This window comes from Malaya genurostris, chromosome 2 (genome assembly GCF_030247185.1).
Source record: "Malaya genurostris strain Urasoe2022 chromosome 2, Malgen_1.1, whole genome shotgun sequence".
In the NCBI taxonomy this organism is placed as follows: domain Eukaryota; kingdom Metazoa; phylum Arthropoda; class Insecta; order Diptera; family Culicidae; genus Malaya; species Malaya genurostris.
The window spans coordinates 239,081,468-239,105,209 of NC_080571.1; the positions used below are offsets into that span (position 1 = coordinate 239,081,468).

A 23,742-nucleotide genomic window follows, 5' to 3' on the forward strand; every position below is an offset into this window, starting at 1 on the left:
CATATTTTCATCAATATCGGGAACAGTACATATACTTCCCACTCGAAAATGCGAACAAATCATCGTTTGAATTATTCTTTCAATCTTTAGACACAACCATTAGGAATTCCAGACGATAGCTGACATCAAAGAGATAATATAAGTGTTAATAAAGTGGGCAGTTTTTCCTTTTCGTCAAAAAGCATTTTTTGTGATAAACGATGCGATTCTGTGTGGTTGTTTTTGTTTGTAAGAGACTGATAGTTATCATTTTTGCCTTTCTCATATAGAAAGGCTATGCAATCAATGTGAAAACCGACTGTTTTGCCGAGGCCCAGAGGGCCGAATATTAGCTCGACGAACTGAACAAATGTCTGTGTGTGTATGCGTCCGTGTGTGTGTGTATCGAAAATAAGCTATCCACAATTTTTTCTTTCAAATTATGATAAAAAAAGATATTTAATATAAACTAAAAATTGATCCTATATTGTACGAGGTTAAACTTAAGCATAATGAATACGAGATAAAATTTAAGTTATTCTTTCACGAAGTTTCGAACTTTTGATCGAACGCTCGCATTTTTTGGACATATTGCTTGCCATACCAGTACCTTTCGACCGAATTTCTCCATTTGAATCGACCTGTTCGCATCGCTCACATCCTCCCCAACGACGACAGTAAAGTATTGTGGACCTGGAAGGGTTTTTGAGTCCTCCTTTACATAAGTCCCATCGTTCATCAAAGCGCATGAATCCGGACACTGCAAAAGACGCGAATACAATTTCCAGGCCCTTGTTGCTGCTCAGTTCTTCTGTTCTACACTTTGTTTCGAGATTTTCTGCTTCTTGTAGGTCTTAGGTGATTCCGCCTCTTGATACGCTGGATCATTCCGACACTCGTTCCTGCTTTTTTGACCAAATCACGTATTGATATTGATTTGTTCTTCATAATTAGAGATACCACTCTCTGGTCCAGTTTCGGTCTGGAGGAACCGGGTTTTTTGCCTCTTCCTGGTAGCTCATCCAAAGAATTGTGTTCCTCAAACTTATGGTTGATGGTTTTAACACTGGCATGATGCATCCCAAACCACTTCACCAATTTTCGCATAGTGGCCTTCTCATTTAGCCATGTGTCCAGCACCTTAATTTTCACTTCCATTCCAATACGCGACATTTTGAAAACGTAGAATTTCAACATCACAAACAAGTAAACAAACGAAAACGCCAAACGCACAGCATGCTGTGATCTTAGCATAACAAAACTATCACAAATATATGCGCACAACACAAATGTATGTGGATGGCTTATTTTCGATACAGTCCTTATTATTGAATTTCATCCCGATCCGACTTCCGGTTTCGGAGATATAGGATGATATGCACCAAGAAAAATTATGCACTCAATTCGAATAAAAGATCTTAATCTCCCATAGCCTGTTATTGGATTTCATTTGAATCCGACTTCCGGTTCCAGAGTTACATGGTAATATGTGAAAAGTAAAGAAACAGCGTGCAATCAATTTTCTTTGAAACGGCTCAACCGATAAACTAATAAACTGAGATTTAAATGAAAGATCTTATAGTTTTCCAAAAACTGCTGGAACATTTTATCCAGATCCAACTTTCGGTGCCAGAACTAAAGCGTGATAAGTGGAAAATTACCAATCTTATTAGCATTTTTTCACGAATGATGGTCAAAAACAGGTACAAATCCCATAAAACTTTCTCATAAATTCTTCCAGTTTGCAGAGATTGTTAGCTTGTGGGTATGAAAACTTAATTCGGCACTACTGGTACCCCCCTTTTCCCGTTCCGGAAACACCGAAAGTGGTGAAGAAAATCTCAAAAATGGAATTCACTTAGATTTCTCTGCGATGATTGAACCGATTTTCATAAATCTTTATTAGAATTAAAGCTCATATTATCTTTAAAGCTACTGTGAAATTTCTTCCTGATCTGACCATCCGGGTGGAAAAAGAAGACACTACACAAACGATGCGTGCTTTGTTCTAATTCGTACACGCTATAAAAAAACGAAACGGTTACGGATGTCTGCTACTAGTGTGTGATATTGGTAAAAGACGGTGCTGCAATTGATAAAAATTTTAATAATAATAATAATCCAACTACATGTTTTATGTTGCTGATTCATGCTGTTTATCTTGACTTACATATGCAGAAGTAACAGAAACGCAGGTTTGTTTCGTTTGTTAGATTTCGTTTAATTGGTTTAATCGAAATAGAGCATGAGATAGTAAGTATAGGTTTAACTACGTTCAAAACTGTTCCAATTTGTAGGTCATACTTGTTGCTGTTCTGAATCCGGTTTCGGAAGAATTGGAAATGGTAATGAAAAACTGCAAAAAGGATCTCACTCACTTTTCTTCAAGATGGCAAAATCGATGTTCACAAACTTATAGGTTCAAAATAAAAACCTTACAGTTTCATACGGAATTCCTTAATTTGTTATTTCTATTCAATGAACAGTAGTTTTTTGCTAGTTCCACAGTAATGTTTATGATGTTATGAGTAATAAGAGAAAGGCATCATTACACCACAAGGTTGATTCAAACAGGTTTTTCATCTATAGATTCATAGTTAAGATTGATGCTAGGAACTTCTCTGAGGGGTTCTTCTGTCTTTTGTTGTTGTTGAGTTCTGTCTCAGAAGTACTGGAGTTTCTCGGGACCAATGTAGATGCAGTATTAGTTGTAGTTCATCTTCGCAAGGCTTGCCGTAGTAAACAGGTTTATGACAATACAGACATGTGACCAGTTGATGGCCGTGGGTGATAAGCGATTTACATGGAGTACTTGTGCCCTGACGGAAATTCACCTACGAAGGTGTAGGCTTTTTTAAGCGCATAAGTAACAAATGTTTGCCATTGAGAATACTGCAAAAAACTTTTCTATTGAAATTAAAATAAACTCCCATACAAAATTGGTGAATTCAATCCGATTCCGGCTTCCAATTTTGAAATTACATGGTGATGAGTTTTAAAACTTTAAACCGTCATAGAAGATGACGATATCAAAAAACCTTCAAAATCGGGCTCAAAACTATTTTTTTTATATTCCTCATACTAGTTCATGGACATACGAACTATTTTTGGTTATGCTGGTCTCTGAATACCGTTTCTAGAAGTACCATCAATAATGACAAAAACTTAATTAAGGAACTCACTTCTACATCTCATGGAATGCTTAATCGATTATCACACGTTTCGATTGAAAGGAATAATTTAAAAATTTCAAACAATTTCTATCTTCGATTCGTATTGCAGTTCCAAAATCTTAATTACAATTAATTAAAAACGCCGGTCATTAAAATAATTGCATGAAAACTAAACACAACGAAGAACATTCACGCAACAAACACATGTTGATTGATTTAAAAAAGGTATCATCTCACTGCTAGATGGATTAAGCACGTTTTTCGATTATATTCATCATTAACGCCTGAATGTATGTCATGTACACGTGCTGTCCATGCTCGCATATCAGTCCCATATCGATTTTCGCCAATTTTGAGTTATTTCATGTAATAATACCATGATTTAGCATTAGGTAGCACAATAAATCAAAAAATTGGGAAATAAAATTTTGATCGTCTTTTTCTCGACATGCCGATTTTCCATATGGGACTTATATGCAAGTATGGGCAGCGTACTTCTGGAGGACAATCCTCAACATAAATGTTTTCATCCTTCACATATTGTTATCTTTACCTAGATTGTTACCTTTAACAAATTCAATCGGTTTACACTTATTATAGAATTGAAGATATATAACACTGTTGGTTTTAGTTAGCTGAAACATATGTACTTGCTTTAGATCGAAGTGCTTTTGCGTCTTGAGCAAAGCTACACGCTAAAAAAATCATAAAGATCTAATTTGTCAAATTCCTTTGTGAAGACATAATATTAGATTAGCATGCATTTTACTGGTTTTCGCTGTAATTTGCATTCGACTAGCAAGTACGACTGTATGAATTTATATGAACCATTCACCAGCCAAGCAGATGTGCACTTCTGTGGCTCAGTCGATTAATGGACGTTCTTTGAGATCCAATAAATTCCTGTGTAAGTCGCAGAGGTCGCTATTAGTATCTTTTCTTATTTCAATGAATTCTGCATTCTGCATTCTTCAATTTTCTATACAAAAGGTTGCTATTGTTGTACAAAAACCATGTCTACACCAGTGCTAAGGTTAGATTTAGCTTCGGCAAATTACGCCAAATCCAATTCTACCGAAATAAACACTCTGAATAGTATACACAGTTCGTTCTATTCTGAACATGTTAAACTAAACTAAAATAAACCGCATTATTTTGTAAATAGTTACAATGTTTTTATTCATAGTTTATTATTTAAAAGCATATAATTACTTTTCGATAAACCCTCTTATCTTAGATCCATACAGAAGACGTCTTTGTAAACCATTGTTTACCTAGAAAAATCAACTGGTCACCAAAATCGGCCAGTATATGCCGGAATACGCTCTTGATCGGAAAATCAGTCAAAATATTGAACTTTGGTACCAAATAAAATAGTATTCAGTTAGTAGTAGAAGCTTTAGTGGTTAAAATTAAACTGCTGAATGGCATAACAGTTAAACATAAAATGTTATGAACTGACGAGTCTAAGACGAAACACGAAGTATATAAGTAGTCACATTTCAATACAGATGGCAACCTATTCAATACGTTTAGAATCGAAGCCATGAAACATAAAAACAATCAAATGATCTTTAAATTATTTAGATTTTGAGCGTAGACATTGGTTCCTAGGTTCGAATATTATGTTGCCCTTTACCATTATACATACTTCACCTAATTCTACTGTTTTAACTGGACCTTTTTTTTGTACGTCGAACATGTAACTAAATTCAGAATAACATATTACGATTTCAGTACTCAGACAAAAACACTAAATCTGTTATCGAATAGCTGCCACCCAAAACAGTGAGTTCATGTAGGAGTTGGAAATGTTCAATTGTTACATTATATAACAACAACACATATACAGAACAATGACACAAACAGAAGCTCCAGTTTGAACTCGAAACGTGAATAGCACCGAGAACAATAAAAAAAAAGCTCCAAGTGAAAAGAAACCCTAAGAAAATGCGCTCAATTTCACCTACAAACGTGGTGCCTACTATTGTCTTTCACTGAAACGGATGGGGTGCAGCAGTGATTGCTTCCACGTGCACATGTATCGACAGCACGACACCTCGCTCTTTACATACACACCAGTCAGTATCAGCAGCAGCAGTATACTCTATTTTAAGGTTTCTTCATATATTTAAATGACAGGTATATGAGTTTTCCTTTTCACAAACCCATAGAATGCTGTGATTACCATTAGAGTGTATTCGAATGCTTGTAGCGCTTGTTTGTCGCTTTGGAGCTAAATAAGTAGTCCATGTTTTTGTCAATAGGATCACAAGGGAACACACTACTGTACTGATTAAGCTTTGAAGGTTGAACACAACTAGCAAGCGAGATAACACCGCGAGTAAACAGCTGTCTGGGTTGTTTCAGATTAGCGATAGAGATGCTGTTCTAATGAATAATGACTTGGGTTTACGCTGCCACCGTTACCTGGCACTTCTTGTAAATAAACGCCGTATTTTACGATGCCTGGAAAATTTTCTTTATCTTTGTTTGAGATGTACAGTGAAAAACCGAAAAAATGTGCTCCACAAAATAAATGGCTCAAAAGATAGCGAGTGAAGAGATTATTACGGCAGTAGGAAGCTGAATGAATGCTGAAACAAATCTTTCGGCAGAGACATTGAAAATGCTTGGGATACCGACAAACGAATCTTCCAGTTCGTAAACAAAAGGTGCTCTTATTTGATATTCTACTGCCGTCATCATACCGGTATAGTAAACTTTCTACGGCGAGGCTAATATATACAAATAACCGTGAAAACGACGTTTATTATTCCTTGTCGATGATAATTGTGCAATCTTCAAATGTTTAACTATTATGTATTGCCGTTTTCGGTACAAGCTCAAATTTTTGATTTTCTCCTTCGCGCGATTTATGTTCATTTCATTTATTTTTATTAATTCGATCAATCGACCGCGGAGGTAACTGATCTTTATTGTTGACGTCTAGACTGGAAACGAACCGGTTTGTGACTGTACCGAACCACACATAGAAGTGAATCAAAGCTCGATTCACTTAATATCTAGACGCACGGCTCCCGTTGACGTAGAACTACATATTTCATTACCATACTGTTTTACACATCGAAAGCGTTAAAAAAATACTCCAGATTTGATCCCATAATAACTTTTTTCATGTTCTATTATTTGCTTGTATTGTTTCACTAAACAAAATGTAGTAAAAATTGTTTAAATTGTTTCCAAATCAGGTCTAAACAGAAAACATAATAGATCTAACGAATCTACAAAGGCTGTAAATTGATATGCACCAAAAGACCAGTAATTTGTGATTTGATAGGTCTGAAAAGATCATTAATAGTTGTTTTACTGCACTTTTATTAGTTACAGTTAGAGTTAGTTAAACTTCAATGTTGCAGCATTAGATGGTTACATTTTTCCAGGTTGAACGAAATCTCTAGAATTCCTCTTGATTCCGCGTTGTCTTTGAAATTGCCTAGAATGATCATTCGTAGGATTCATCGATCTTGTTGGCAGTATACCACACTAGAACTGTTATTTTTATTTTACATTGGCTAAAACAAGGTGACAGTAATGTTTCTTTATAACATAATTAGTGACGAAATAGATATTTAGGTTTCCAATTACCACTTTTTTTGTCATATTGAATTAATTTTAATTTATAAGCTATCGTTACTCAATCCAAACATGAATTAATCACAGTTATACTTATAGCAACTAATTGAAAACAAGTTTATTTGCCGTTGCGATACCATTATGAGCACGTAAGCGTAAGTTGTAAATCATTACTGTGAATTGATATAGCAGTAACACAGATTTTACAAGATTAAAACATTCATTTTCTGCACTGATTCAGATAGTTACCGATAGGTTTTCGCAACATAATAACAAATATAAGAACTTGGAAAACTTAGGTCGAACACACTATGGAGACATGAATAAAACAAGAATATTACTTTTTCTTCTATGAACTACCATAAGCACGAAGAAAACAAAATGGGAATTGAACATTGATTGCGATAATATTATAATTCTCATTACATATGAATTTAAAATAATGAAAATTCAGAGTAGATGGATTAATTTTGAGCATTTGGAACGTAGGATTATTTCGTTGTTTATTATTCATATCTTCATAAATGCCCTTGGCATCTTAGAGCTTAAGCAGTGTGCCTTAAAAATCTGATGATTCTAGGTGCATCAAACAACAGTTAGTTCAATTTGATCAGTGTCTAACAGGATAAACCGATTAAAAAAATAACATGCGAATGCAACTATGTAATGAAAACCGCAAAAATGTTACCGCAGAGACGGGACTCGAACCCGTAGCCAACTCATAACCGGGGAAATTGTTTTGTCAAACAAACTACCCCGCATATGAAAACATATGAAGAGATAGCCCAATCGAATAGAAGAACCAAGCATGTTTCGCTTTACTTGGCCGACAGAGCAGTCAATTATCATTTCTATGGAAACACATCCAACAGAAAAGTAACACACAGCACATCACAAGTGTATCTTCACTTCTGCTTTGCCGTCAGACGCTGATTTGAGATTTTGTTTTTGTCTCTTTTGCTTCCTATAGAATAAATTAAAATTGAGTTTCGCTCGACAGTTTGAAAATCATTGTAAAATTTGTACATCGTATCAGATTTGTGATTTTAAAAAACTATACTGCTTTTTATTGTTGATAGAAATGCATTCTGGACTCATTCAATGTTTACAATGACTAAGGTTGTTTTCATGTTATGTATGGAAAGTAGATCCATGCGCAGGAGTCATTCAAGGAAAGAGGGGGGGGGGGGTTGTTTTCACTTTCATATATTTTACCCCCCTTGCGCATATAAGTTATTTGAAAGATAAGTTATTTGACTTTAACGTATAACAACATCATAATACGTAGCTAACAATCTTTCGGTCCAGTGTTTTTCGTTTCATTGATTTATTTTTACGCTCATAGTTTCACTTGTAGGTTTTAAGCACTTGACAAACTGTTGATTTCGGCGTCTTCAACACTATAGACAGGCTAAACCCATACCATTGCACAATAATTTTTCGTATTTTGATATTAATTCTAAACGCAATGGACTACTTTGATCAAACTTAAACCAGTTGATCTCTATAGAAGTGTAAACAAACCACTGTCAAAGTCTATAAAAGCCCCAATACTAGAGGTGCACACGTATCAATTCACTTTTAGTCAGTTTTCAAATACATTCTCTTGCACATTTGCTATTATCAATCTAAGCTCGACTTCGGAGGGTGTCCACGGAAAGTGAGTAAGGACTATATAAAATATTGTTGAATTGTTGAATTACTTCGAGTTCAGTGAAAATACCTTCAACAGCTTCAAACAACGTACAAATTTAACAGATCGAGCCTTCTCAGGGCCAGAAATATATTCCAAAAAGTTTTACGGTGAAAACTACTGAAAAGTGAAAATCTAAAATAAAATAATCAATTTAGAGCGTCGTTTGCAGTTCAAACGAGAGAATAGAAAACAAACATTCAGCTACTTAGCATACCAGCTAAACGAACGGAACTATGTTAAATACCAAAGAAATTCATCAATTCAGTTCTTCTCCGGATCATAAAAGAATCCGAAATTGCTCAACTATATTTTCTTACGCTGAAACATATAAATCCTAAATAATGGAATCATGTTCGTTGCTGTTCGTGGCTGATAGGATTGCCCATTATTGTCAAAGGCTGTTTTGAAATGTGGGTTCCTTTTAACACTAATCCTTAGAGTGTAAAGGAACCCACATTTCAAGAGAGCCTTTCGCGACAATCAATATACCATTTATGTAATAATGATGAGCATGATAACGAAAATCGCTTGAATGTTTGAGATTGATTCTTCTGATCAGTGTTGCGCAATCATCTAGTATAAGTCTAGTCTACCTAGTCAAATATCGTCGCTGAGTATAATTTCATTCCTTTCAATATTACTACTATGATATTCTTCAAATTCACACATGATTGATTCTCATGATTATGACCATTCTCACGATTGTCAGCCATGCAGCGATTTTCATTAGCAGATGATGATATTCAGATATCCAATACGCAATATCCAATGCAAATACAGCGAAAAAAACATCATTCTGAATACTGATTATGGAGACAAAAGACGTTTTAATTCCAGAGTTGATTTACTAACGTGATCAAGCCCAATTAAACACTATTTAGCATACATTTGGATTATAGAAGTAACAGGAGTGCAGGGTTTTGCGCAGCGTTTGAATCAGCCCTCTGCTGAGAAACCATATTGGCTACGATAGCACTTGGTAGAGCGCCCTTCCACCGGGCTGGTTTGTGTTCGTTGTTCCATGAAAAAGGGTTTGTGATTAGATTTTTATTGTTGTCATTATAATTGTTTTTAATCACAGCATGGCATAATAAGATTAGTGTGATATTGATTTTCAATACATCACCCACCTTATTGAATATCACCATTTTCAGAGAAAATCGCTGAGAATTTTTTTGAATGATTATCATTTCAATATCACGTGTGAGTTTATGGAACATCACTACAGTGATATTGAACGGAATGAGATTTTGTCCATACTTCGAGTGATGGTAATTATCGTTCATTTTGCGAATAGTGATAATCGATGCCTAAAATCGGGAATAATTTTTTTTTCAGCGAAGAAATTCGATAGTTTAATATTTTTCAAACACTGTTCCAAATTATTCGAAATATCAGCTGCCATATCTTAAGTAGTATCAAGTCACTGAATTTTTATTTAGCTCAAACGCAGTCCTACGTCAACCTCGCCGTTATGTCTCTGACATTAGCTTATCCTAGTTTTCTAAACAGTTTTCGGTATCAGTAAAAACAACTTAGGGCATATTCAGTAGTGTGCTAGTTCTAGATGCATAATTTATGTCAGTTTTAAAATTTAAATCTGGATTTTTGAACAAGACAAATTGGCAGCCCCAGTAGTGTTTTACTCGTATTTCAAATATAGACAAATAGAACGGCATCGTATGCTAGTTTTAAACTTGACAGAAGAACTGTTCGAATAAATAAAACTAGAACGGCCTACTGGATATACGTTTGTTCTAGTTTTAGTTCTATTATAGATCGCTCATATAAAACTTCGAGCTGCTGAATTTGCTCTTACAATTCTTAAGAATTTTAAACGAATTGTGACAGATGAAAACGAAAGAAAAACCTGTTTTAATCCACCTAGTGGTGTAATGATGCCTTTCTCATATCAATCATATTATCATATATAATACTGTGGTATTCTTCAAAATAAATTTCTTCGATTCTTAAGAGAACAATCGAAATCGGTTTGTTTGACCGTCTACTGATAAAAACTATCAATTGGAAAAGATTTTAGGTCGATTTAGAAATTTTTTAAAGGTTTTTCCCCATTTTAAGTGATGGTATACAATTTTTAACACACTTTACCCTATATTTCCGGATCCGCATGAAATTCAGGAATTACGCATGGGACCACAGGACCTTTCATTTGAACCTAAGTTTGTGAAAATCTCCGAGAAAAGTTAGTGCAAAAAATGTTACATACACACATACACACACAGACATTTTGCGTACTCGACGAACTGAGTCGAATGGTATATGACACTCGGCCCTCCGGGCCTCGGTTCAAAAGTCGATTTTCACAGTGATTGCATAACCTCTCTATATGAGAAAAGCAAAAATGTACATCATCAACCAAAAATGTCCAATTCTATAATCGCGAAATCATTGAATTTAGAAAAATTAACCTTGTATCGTGTTTTCAAACGTTGCCGTGAGCGGAAAAAAAATTTACGCAGGACTGCGTCTTTGCTTTCTATTTAGGGATGTGAATTGAAAATATGTAAAATAAAACCGCAAACAGTGATAAGGGTTTGAACATCTACAGGTCAACCAATTTAACAAATATCATTACACCTACTGAAAATATTTCTACGAATCAATTCGAGTAGATGAAACTATACAGTTTAGATAATTGGTGTTCAACATTTTAAATAATAACGAGCAATGTACAATTTCTTCCTACACTGACGAGTCTAAGGTGAACCGCAAAGAAAAAGTAAAAACGGTAAATAACCCTTAAATGACCATACCTGAATCGGCCAGTATAAGCCTGAAACAACGTTTTCGTTCGGCACGTTAGGAGAAACGTGGTACTTCGGTACCAAATAAATAAGTGTTTTGCAAGTAGCATTAACTTTACGTCTGCTTAACGGTTCAATGTTTGCACTAAGCAGTTCAATTTAAACTGCTCTGCACTGACAAGTCGAAGACGAAACGTAAAGAATAAGTACAATTTCTTGTTTTCTATGCCATTGTCATGGTTTCCTCTAACAGAGACGACAGTTTCGTATTGTTAAGTACACGGTTTCCATAGGAATTACGAGTTTCAATCTGTGTGTTCGCATTTAAGAAAACCCCTTTACAAAACAAGAATCAGTATCGAACCGACTCTGTGCGGTTCGCAATGTCGTGTGGAAGGTTGCTGTGCACATCAGCAAGTGTAGTTTCTGCTGATTTTTTTTTGTGCGCAGTTCGCGTCGTACGAGAGATATTTTCATCGAAATTCTGACGTTTCCTCGCATTCTAGGTAAACGCAGGATGATCTCGATTATGGAGTGCCGCATGGACGTGATCTAACACCAACACAAACAACTAAACGGTCCTTTTAAGAACATCAAAAATTCTCAAACAATTATTTTCTTATGAATATTTCGCATAGATACAAATAAGTCCATGTATGAACAATGAACACAGAACAAAACGGCTATCAAAATGTTAAAAAAAAATTTAGCTGTGATTTTAACAATAGTTGTGGAGTCCTACGCCAACAGTTCGAACAACCCCGTAGGGCAACGTACCAAGTGAAACTGCAATGGATGGTATTGAGGACAGTTTGGGCAGATCCATGAATGCCGGAGAACATAACCATGAAATGCAACTCTACAAAAGCATGTTCACGTATGTTTGAGCAGTTTTCTAGGTTAAAGTTGCATGTGAGCGCAGCACAAGGAGACGTTCATAAAACGATATGAATTTCTGATTTGTCTAGCGATTTGCAACTGCGGACAAAAAATTTTCGTTGCACAATAATCTATGAACTCGAAGCTCTATGTGTGAAAGAATGTCTGAAAACAGTCATTCTACTATTCCTTCAAACACTTATGGAGTTTGAGTTCTGGTGAGATTTGACTATCTACCACTACATTCAAGGACATTTAAGCGGATTTCATCGAAAAACACCACAACTAACCCAACTACTCGCTGCAGAGTGATGCCTTCCCATATAGAAGTTGACAAAAACTCTAAATATTCGATAATTACTTGTTTAATAGCTTCCCATCAATATATTCCGATCGAAACAATGCTCGATTCACCTAAAGTGAGATAATGCCTCTCCAATCTATTTCAATTTCAATATGGCTTTTTGATCAATCTGTTTTTTTTTCTTTTATCAAATATTTATTCTGAGCTGCTTGTTAGCGTTTCAACAGTTTTTTACATTATCTCCAGGGTATAACGGCCAAAGTTGCTAAAACTTAGCACAAAAATATATTCAGTATAGAATATAAACAATGTAATGAAATTGATCATATATCTTGGAATCTATTCAATACAGATATTGTTTTTATTTGAAACATAAAATAAACACTTTTTCTTGAAATCTATGATGAGAAACATTTCTAGTATCAATTGAATTATTGTGTTATGTTCATGCAATGCAATCAATAAACTATGACCTAAAATTGCATCGATAGTATGAATTATGATATTATTTCGGATAAATAATCTATTTCAGAATTAAGCTGTGTTCTTCATTCAAATTATCACAAAGAAATCAAATCATTCCTCATTAAATGAGAATTCCTTCTCTGGTAAACCCATCCAACCCAACATACCTTCATTTGAAATATCAAATCAGCACCTTTTTACTCCAAGCGGCATGTACTCTCTGACAATCCACCAAAAGCAAAAAAAATCCACGGTCGCACTACTTTTGCACAAGTTATTTTTCTCTTCACTTCACTGTTCGCCACTGTTCTTCGAAATAAACTTTTCTTTCATCATTTTTCCCCCCTTCTGTATCTCTTCTTTTGTTGTTTCAGCACATTACATCCACTCACTATCCTGGGATTGCACAGATCATCGAAGCCCCAAAAGCAGCCAAAATATCAACTTTTCTTCGCTACCTTTTGCTTGTATTGCACTCTACTTCTGCTCCATCTTAACCATCATCATCATCATCATCATCATCATCATCATCAACACCGTCTTGCCCCTTCCAGCGTTGGTTGTTCGGCAGGCATCTAGCAGCGCACAGACTCCAATAGATCGTGACGTATTGCGATTATTACGATCGGGGCTCTGTGTATAACAACCAATCCAAAGTGCACAACACAAATCTACTCGCTCACCGTCGGCTGCCTTCGTTGCCGTCACCGCCACCGCCGTTGTCGTCGTTGTTGTCGTTGGCGTCGCTGTGGGGTTTCACAAGCAGTGGCCAATTGCACCATCACACCAATTACATTATTCTGTGGAATAAAAAAGACACAGAGCGAGAAGAAACAGAAAATGAAAAATCAACTGAATGAAACGGTATCCGATTGCACACACTATTCTCTGCCGGGGGGAAGGAGGGGGAGGTACCAAATAATACAACTCACTTCGTCCGAACTAAACTAGAGTGGCATTAGTATTAACGTGACCGTGGTTGAAGACATTTTCTATCTTACTAGATAAAAAAAACACACTCACTCACACACAGATACAATCCGCACTTATAGTGGCATTTAGAATTTAGAAAAAAAATGGCTTCAGAATCCATTGGTATACCTTTGAAGGTTAAGATAGAGGTATTGGAATAAATCCAAACTCGATGCAGACTGATTCTCGGTGTAGTTTCTTTTCCTAGGTTTTCTTACTTCAAGCAAGCTCCGTAAAAATAGACAACTTCCAACATTTAGTTCTCCTATTTACAAACTGCACCGAAGATTTTTATGGGAATGCATCGTTGCTAGTCGCTATGTAAAATGAAGCATTTCACACAGGAAATGATAATTTAAAATTTATGCATGTTTTTCTCGAACTACTTAGGTGCAACGTGGTGCCAGGAAACAATAAACTACACTTTAAAGATGTCAAACGCAATTAATGTCCGAAACAGTTCCAGTGGTAAGAAACAAAAAAGCCACGACAGTGAATTATCATCCGCATGGCTGGAATAAAAAATGTACAAAGTACATACAATACCCAAAATCGAGAAGAGGTAGTAACAGTTTTCTAAACTATAATGATATTTGCAGTTTAGCATAAACTATTATGCACTGAAGATTCGAAGATTTCAAAACAATTTCGTTTATTAATTTACACTAACCTTGTATAGTGATTCAGTAATAGCCGTTCAACCGAGAAGGTTGTGTATAGAAGCGTACAGTTTAATAACGCTGGTTGGTTTACACGCGTTAAATACGACAACGGTTGAACTACAGGTAGAAACCTGTTGGCAGCAGCCGTTAAAACGTATAGTCGTGCTGCATAAGAGAGCCCTAGTGCTGGGCCAAGCTGGTGAAGGAAACAACAAAGGGCGTTTCCCAAACTCTACCCAGGCCGCAATATACAGCCACAAGTGCTGAGCAGGAGAGTGCGAAGGCACATCGAAGAGGAAGAGTGCAAAGGCACATAGAAGCAGGAGAGTGCAAAGGCACACCGGTGCGAAGGCACTTCGGTGCAGAAGCATATCGGTGCGGAGCACTAGGAAGAAGGAGACAAGACAACTCGGTCTTTCCACTGCCATACAACACGCAGGTATACACCGGTGACCTGCGCTGGTTACAGCTGGCGAAGACGAAAGCAAATCGGAATTCGAGTGGTGCTGGATGTCAGGTAGCAGTAGCATCACATCATATTCTATCGCTACAGTGAGCTTCAGCATTGTATCAACGTCCAGATACATCCAACAAGAACATCTAGAGCAACGAGGATCTACACGGCAGTGCAACGGAGATAGACAACAATTTCAAGGTAGAAGTTTTTTCTTTTCCTTTTGATTGAGTACTGTGTAGTGTTGGTTTCAAATTTTATTTTAAAGTTTAGTTAAAAATTTTAATGTAATGGATGAATCCATGGACGTAAATCCTAGCATGAATCCGATACCCCCACGAACGAAAAAATATCAGGAGAGCTCTTCTGGGCCTTGGATAGTCTTTTTTAGACGTATATCAAAGCCATTAAACATTTTTCAAATTAATAAAGGTTTGACATCACGATACTCTTCAATCAAAGAGATCATAAAAGTAAATAACGATAAAATTCGTGTTGTGGTAAATAATTTGAAACACGCGAATGATATTGTCTCTTCGGAACATTTCAATAAAGAGTATAAAGTTTACATACCCTCCAAAGATGTCGAAATTGACGGTGTTGTTACCGAAGCGAGTCTTTCGGTAGATGATTTACTCAAGCATGGTGTTGGTCGTTTCAAGAACTCTATGCTTGAGGGTGTGAAAATACTGGAGTGCAAACAGCTGTACTCAGTAGTTCATGAAGAGGAAAAAAAAGTTTATCGCCCATCAGACTCGTTTCGAGTGACATTTGCCGGGTCTGCGTTGCCGTCCCATGTCTATGTCGATAAAATTCGCCTCCCTGTTCGGCTTTTTGTTCCAAATGTAATGAATTGTACGAACTGCAAAAAATTCGGCCACACAGCTACTTACTGTAGTAATAAATCAAAATGTATTAAGTGTGAAGGGCCTCATAAAGATAATGATTGCAACAAGGAAATTGAAAAATGTATTTATTGTGGGGATAGCCCTCATGATGATATTTCAGTATGCACTGCATTTAAAGTGCACAAAGACAAAATTAAGCTTTCTTTAAAAGCACGGTCTAAGCGCACATATGCAGAAATGCTTAAAACGGTCATTGATGTCCCCCCTTTGGAAACCGAAAACGGGTTTTCAAATCTAGAGGAACCAGAGGACTCTGACTCTGACGAAAATAGTGAAGGTAATTCGTTTATCACTACCCAAGGGTCAGTTAAGAGAAAGAAGTCTTCCTCCAAATTACCAAAAAAGACACCTAAAATTTCATCTTCAAAAAAAGATCCCCGTGTTAAACAAAAAAAGTCAAAACCAAAGACTGTGCCTCCTGGTTTGTCAAATTCACAAACCAATCCAGGATCTAGTACAGAAAAAGATAATAATCCAGTGGGCTCCATTTCACAGCCACCAACAGGATTACTGAAGTTTTCGGAAATTGTTGAATGGATTTTCTCAGCATTCAATATATCTGAACCCTTAAAGACCCTCATAATGGCATTCCTTCCAATAGCTAGAACCTTTTTGAAGCAGTTATCAGCTCAATGGCCAATTGTCTCAGGTTTTGTATCTTTTGATGGATAATTTATCACCCGTCGCAAATGATACAATCACTGTCCTGCAGTGGAATTGTCGAAGCATCATGCCAAAACTTGATTCATTTAAAATATTATTGCATAGTCAAAAATGTGATGTATTTGCTTTATGCGAAACATGGCTTACTTCAAACATAGCTTTAAATTTTAATGATTTTAACATTATACGTCTCGATAGAGACTCTCCGTATGGTGGAGTGCTTTTGGGAATTAAGAAATGCTATTCCTTTTATAGATTAAACATCCCTTCAACTTCTAGTATAGAAGTTGTTGCTTGCCAAATAAACATTAAAGGCAAAGATATTTGCATAGCTTCGGTTTATATTCCTCCAAAAGCACAAGTTGGACAGCAACAGCTTAATGAAATGGTTGAAGCCCTTCCTGCACCACGATTGATTCTGGGGGATTTAAATTCGCACGGTATTATGTGGGGTTCCGTTTACAATGATAGCAGATCATCTTTAATACAAAACATTTGTGACAATTTTAGCATGACGGTATTAAATATGGGTAGCATTACACGGATCCCAAGACCTCCTGCACGCCCAAGTGCATTAGATCTATCTCTTTGCTCAACATCAATTCGACTAGATTGCACCTGGAAAATACTGCCTGATTTACACGGTAGCGATCATTTACCAATCATCATCTCAATTAGCAGTAGCAATTGCATTGCTACTGCCGCTAGTATTCCATATGATTTGACAAAAAATATCGACTGGATTAAATACCAAAGTAGTATCTCTAGTATTTTGAATTCAATGGAAGAGCTCCCTCCACTTGAAGAATATGACTTCCTCATTTGTTCGATTCTGGAGGCAGCAGAACAATCCCAAACTAAACGCTTTCCTGGGCCAACGACTAACAGAAGGCCTCCCAACCCCTGGTGGGACAAAGAGTGCTCAGAGGCTAAACTCGCAAAACAAAATGCTTGCAAGACGTTTCTAAAACGGGGAGGAGGAACTCCTCAGAATTTTGAAAAACTTATGGTTTTAGAAACCAAGTACAAGAGCATACTTCGAGCCAAAAAATGTAGCTATTGGAGACATTTTGTCGAAGGTTTGTCAAGAGATACCTCAATGAGCACTCTTTGGAACACGGCCAGACGAATGAGGAATCGTACCGTGGGCAATGAGAGTGATGAATACTCGAACCGATGGATATTTGACTTTGCTAGGAAAGTTTGCCCAGATTCTGTTCCTACGCAGAGCATTATACGGGAATCTCCTCCAAATAATGGTTTTATTAATAACTCATTTTCAATGATGGAATTTTCTATAGCACTCTTGTCTTGTAACAATAACGCTCCAGGGTTGGACAGAATTAAATTCAACTTGGTGAAGAATCTGCCCAACCTCGCAAAAAGACGTTTGTTGGAATTGTTCAACAAGTTTCTTGAGCAAAATATTGTTCCACCTGACTGGAGACAAGTGAAAGTTATCGCCATTCAAAAACCGGGGAAACCAGCTTCCAATCACAACTCATATAGACCCATTGCGATGTTGTCCTGCATCAGAAAATTGTTCGAAAAAATTATTCTACGACGTCTCGACACTTGGGTCGAGACGAACGGTTTGTTGTCAGATACTCAGTTTGGCTTCCGTAGAAATAAAGGGACGAATGATTGCCTTGCATTACTTTCGTCTGACATCCAAATTGCCTTCGCTCAAAAGCAACAAATGGCATCTGTATTTTTAGACATTAAAGGAGCATTTGATTCAGTTTCCATTGATGTTCTTTCAGACAAGCTTCACCAAAATGGACTCCCAGCGGTTATAAATAATTATTTGCACAACCTTTTGTCAGAGAAACACATGCATTTTTCACATGGCGATTTGGCAACACTCAGAAATAGTTACGTGGGTCTGCCGCAAGGCTCATGCCTCAGTCCGCTCCTCTATAATTTTTACGTAAATGACATTGACAGCTGTCTAGTAACCCCATGTACACTAAGACAATTGGCAGATGATGGCGTGGTTTCAGTTACTGGACCCAAAGCTATTGATCTGCATAAACCATTGCAAGATACCTTAGATAACTTGTCCGATTGGGCTGTTCATCTTGGTATCGAATTCTCTGCGGAGAAAACAGAGTTAGTCGTCTTTTCAAGAAAGCATGATCCCGCGCAGCTTCAGCTCCATATGATGGGAAGAATGATCCAACAGGTTTTAACTTTTAAATACCTCGGGGTGTGGTTCGATTCCAAATGCACGTGGGGAGGACACATTAGGTTTCTGATAACAAAATGCCAACAAAGAGTAAATTTTCTTCGAACAATAACAGGATCTTGGTGGGGTGCTCATCCGGAAGATCTAATAAAATTGTATCAGACAACGATACTTTCAGTGATGGAATATGGATGCGTTTGCTTTCGTTCCGCTGCAAACTCTCATATTATCAAACTGGAGCGAATTCAGTATCGTTGTTTGCGAATTGCTTTAGGGTGCATGCATTCGACACATACAATGAGTCTTGAAGTTCTGGCGGGAGTTCTTCCATTAAAAGATCGATTTTGGGAGCTTTCATCACGCCTGCTAATAAGATGTGAGGTGCTGAATCCCATGGTAATTAATAATTTCGAACGACTAGTCGAGCTTCGATCTCAAACAAAATTCATGACAGTATATTTTAACCATATGTCACAGGAAATCAACCCTTCAAGATTCAAGATATTCCTATCCGTGTCAGCCTCCTAAATGTCCCTGACTCAACTTTATTTTTCGATACATCCATGCAGCGCGAAGTGCGTGGAATCCCGGATCATCTACGTTCGACGGAAATCCCAAAAATATTTTCAAGTAAGTTCAGGCATATTGACTCTGAGAAAATGTTTTACACGGACGGATCGCGAATTGAAGAAGCGACAGGGTTTGGTATGTTCAACAATAATGTTTCGGCCTCATTTAGGCTTCAAGAACCTGCATCTGTTTATATAGCAGAGCTAGCAGCAGTTCAATATAGTTTGAGTGTAATCGTCACATTAATTCCAAACCATTATTTCCTCTTCACAGATAGTCTGAGTGCAATTGAAGCCATTCGCTCAAACATGACTGGCAAGACTGAACCGTTTTTCCTGGGCAAAATAAAACAGTGCCTGAACGACATATTGAACAATAATTATCTAATCACTATAGTCTGGGTCCCGGCTCATTGCTCCATTCCTGGCAATGAAAGAGCCGATATTTTAGCCAAACGTGGTGCTATTGAGGGTGAAATTTATGAGAGACCAATTGCTTTCAACGAATTCTATAGCTCGTCTCGCCAAAGAACACTTGCCAGCTGGCAAGCTTCTTGGGATAAAGATGATCTGGGTCGGTGGATGCACTCAATTATTCCGAAAATATCGACAAAGGCATGGTTCAGGGGACTGGATGTGAGTAGAGATTTCATTCGTGTGATGTCTAGACTCATGTCCAATCACTACACGTTAGATGCACATCTCCTTCGAATTGGACTCTCCGAGACTAATCATTGTGCTTGTGGCGAAGGTTATCGAGATATTGATCATGTCGTTTGGACATGCGTGGAGTATCGTGATGTCAGATCTCAACTAATAAATTCTTTGCGTACCCAAGGTAGACTATCCAATATCCCAGTTCGAGACATTCTTGCTTGTCGTGACCTTTCATACATGAAACTTATTTATCATTTCATAAAGAAAACTGGAGTTTCAATTTAATAAAGGCCCCTTTCAAGACTTAGTTCTGATCCCAGCTGCGTCCATGAGTTCAACCAATAGCTAAATTAGAATAAAAATAATGTAATGATACAAACAAACTCGAAACAGTTTATGAAATTATTAACAAAATGTCTGAAAATAACAGCTTATTTTATAATTTATAGAAGTTAATCGTTTGGTTCAAATAATATTTCCGAGTAGATTTCATAATTAATGACGAGTTACCTAAGATGATATTTAAGTAATAAGAGAATATGTTTTAATAAATGCAAAACGTTGTGACTATGTTAGAATTAAATTAGGATAAGAATATTATGTAAAAGTGATGCTACGGCGAAGAAAAACTTATGTAAACTGCCTTAAGAAATAAACGTATTTATGAAAAAAAAAAAACCTTGTATAGTGTAAATTAACAAATAGCTTTAATAATGTTATCCGGACTCTGCTTCAACGAAAAGATCTATTCGGTATTATCTAATCCTAAATTAAAATTGCGTGAGCTAGATGAGGCCGTAAAGATATCAGAATATATGTGTTAATGTTAATAATTATGCATGAACACTTGACCATGAAAAAACTCTCTTCAAAGTGGATGTCTCGTTTACTCACAGTCGATCAAAAACAACAACGGGTTGATGATTCAGAGCAGTGTTTGGTCATGTTTACAAACAATAAATCAGATTTTATGCGTCGATATGTGACAATGGATGAAACATGGATCCATCACCTCACTCTGGAATTAAAACAATTATCATCTAAGTGGACTGCATAGTGTTGTTAGATCGCTTGAATGCAAAAATTAAGGGAAAATGACCTCATATGTTGAAGAGAAAAGCCAGTGAGTCATCAAAACAATGCACCGATTCACAAGTTCATGGCAACGCTGGTTAAATTGAACGAATTACACGTCGAATAGCTTACTCATCCACCGTGAAGTCCAGATCTGACCGCCAGTTACTAATGGCTATTGGCTGATCTAAAAAAATGTAAGCCAATAAAAAACTCAACTCTAATGAAGAAGCAATTGCTGAATGTGAAGTCTATTCTGAAGCATAAGATAAATCCTTCTACAAGTACGACATCGAGACGGCAGTGAAGCATAGGAATGCTTGTATTTCTCTCGAAGGAGAGGATTGAGGATTAAAATCGATTATTGGCAAAATAATGAGTTTTACTTAGTTAGTCACACGACTTTTTGAGTGATGTTCTATTTACCAGAAAATAAATTGAATCATAGGTACGAACTGCTCAAACAATTTACTCAGGGGGAGTTGCATTCCAAACATCGATTCGTTTTTAATGCTTTTATCGAAAGATATATTATCAAAGCACATGATTGCCTAGTTTTAAAGTAGAACTTTTAAGCTTGTTTTATCCAAACAACGTTCACACGATAAAAAATCGACACAAAATCTATACTCATTTTATCAGCTGTTTCAGCACAAAAGCGAACAAACCTCAAGAATGCATAGAAAACATCGTTTTATTGTTTTTTTTTCTAAAATCAATTGATAAACATTGATATTTTGTTTATGTGTTGGCCAGTTTTCGCTAGGAGACTAATAGTCCTTATTATCCTCAGAATTAATCCCTCGGGGCTCCCACTCCCAAGTCGTATTAGAAGACAGGGGAAGGGTATAGCGTGATGGGCACTTTCACGCAGCCCACCTGGGTTCAATTCCAAACCCCGCACAATAGGGTCAGAAAGTTGTTCTGTCCCGAACAGGCAAACGACCTTAAGGTTAAAACCTCTACAGTTGTAACAAAAGAAAATTAGGAGACCGGTGCTGGAATTTCTATTCCTACTTCAGTTATTCTACTGTATACATTATGAAAATGTTCAACAAATAGTTTTCACCGTTTCCTTCAAGTTTTTTAAAACTATATTATAAGCTTTTTGGAGAAGTTTCATGTAATTTTCCATCAAGTACTGATCAATAAAATCCTTTACATATAATATTGATAATGCATACACTTCAAAATAAATACATTTAATATTCTCGGTAGCCGGCTACCCGAATCCGTGTATACAATAAATCTAGCAATATATTCTGTTTTCGTGGCAAGTAGTATTTAATAAGTCGCGACGAGATGGCATTCGGTATTCAATGGTATCGATTAGGATTAAGATACTGTTTGTAATTGCGTTAGGGTGAAGCCAAAGAGAAAGCGACAAGCGATGCGAAACTTGACAGGTCACACGGAGTCGTGCGGCAGAGTTCCGTCCACTCAAGTTTAGCACACGGAACGACCGAATTTCGCTCTGCGCCTAATTCGTATTACTGTTTTTGAATTAGTTGATTTTAACAACAAAATTTGCAAAATAACTATGAAATTAGTTAAAATTGAGAATTTACTTTGCTGAAAATAACTTCTATTTTTTAGCGAATGTGTTTAGTTGGCGAATATCCTGAACACAAACCAGCAATATTTCAATCCAACACGAAATTTTCATTCATAACTAATTTTGTTATTAGAATCAGAAAATTTGTTTCTATTTATCTATTACCATCATAACTGAAGGACAGCACAAAGAAAATAAAAATGAAATTGGTTTTATGAACGACTCTATTAGCCAAAAACTCATGAGACGTATCAAAGCAAAACAATCCATTAAAAAGCTAAAAAGGACAGCCTTGTTGAAACTGCTTGCAAATTGTTTAGATGTTTTTCGCATGTGTTACCATATATCCATAAATAAATTTCTAAACCGATAGGTAAAAATGACGTAAACTCTTAGTGGAAAATGTATTTATTCAGAATTTGTGCACATTTGAAGCGATTGTGCGTAATAATGTTTTTACGCGGGACAGTGAAGTGAGTTTCGAATGTTGCACTCTAATTGTATATGTCAAATTATGTTTTTTGTATCTTCCAACCTGCCGGGCGACGCCGTCCGGTATACTAATTATATTCGGTTTTTGATTTTCGAGTGCTCGAAGTTTTCAGTGGATGAGTCGATTTCGCGAAGTCGAATGAAGAAAACAGCGATTTAGAAGAAAAATTTTCAAAAAGAAGTTTATGTTTCATTTATGTCTTTTTCTCCAATACAACATCATATTTATACCTGCCAATATAGAAAAGACAACCGCGACGGAAATTTTTTTTCGGTGACAGTGCGCCAAGCTGCAAATTACAGAAGCCAATTCAACCATTTATGTTGGTTGAATACAACGTTTTATTTCTTTATATCAACTAAAAAATTATTTGAATGGAAGTGAAGTGTGCCTTAGCTAAGAAATGACAGCACATTTAATTGGCGAATTCAACTAAAAAAATAGCCATTTCAACAAATATTTTATTATTACTAAGGGAATGAGATTTAATAAATCTAAATTAGCAAAAGTAAAATTTTTTAAATAAAAATAACAAACTAAAATCATAAAATCAACTAATTTTTTCGCCAAAATGCTGATTTCGGTCTTTCCGTGCAGAAAAATGACAGGTATGTCAGAGTGCGCTCGATGCCTTGTGAAGCGACTACTGACACTCACTCTGACATACATTGTCATTTTTCAACTGA

The 23,742-nt window shown here is 36.4% G+C and overlaps 1 protein-coding gene across 1 annotated transcript in view; it reads right to left on the reverse strand.

Annotated features, from left to right (window-relative positions):
- LOC131428278 (solute carrier organic anion transporter family member 5A1) overlaps positions 1–23,742 on the reverse strand; it is a 225,602-nt gene that overhangs the window by 196,627 nt on the left and 5,233 nt on the right. The window contains exon 2 of the mRNA XM_058592096.1: positions 13,029–13,661. The gene's annotated coding sequence lies outside the window, so the exon portion shown is untranslated. The remainder of the gene's footprint in view (positions 1–13,028; positions 13,662–23,742) is intronic.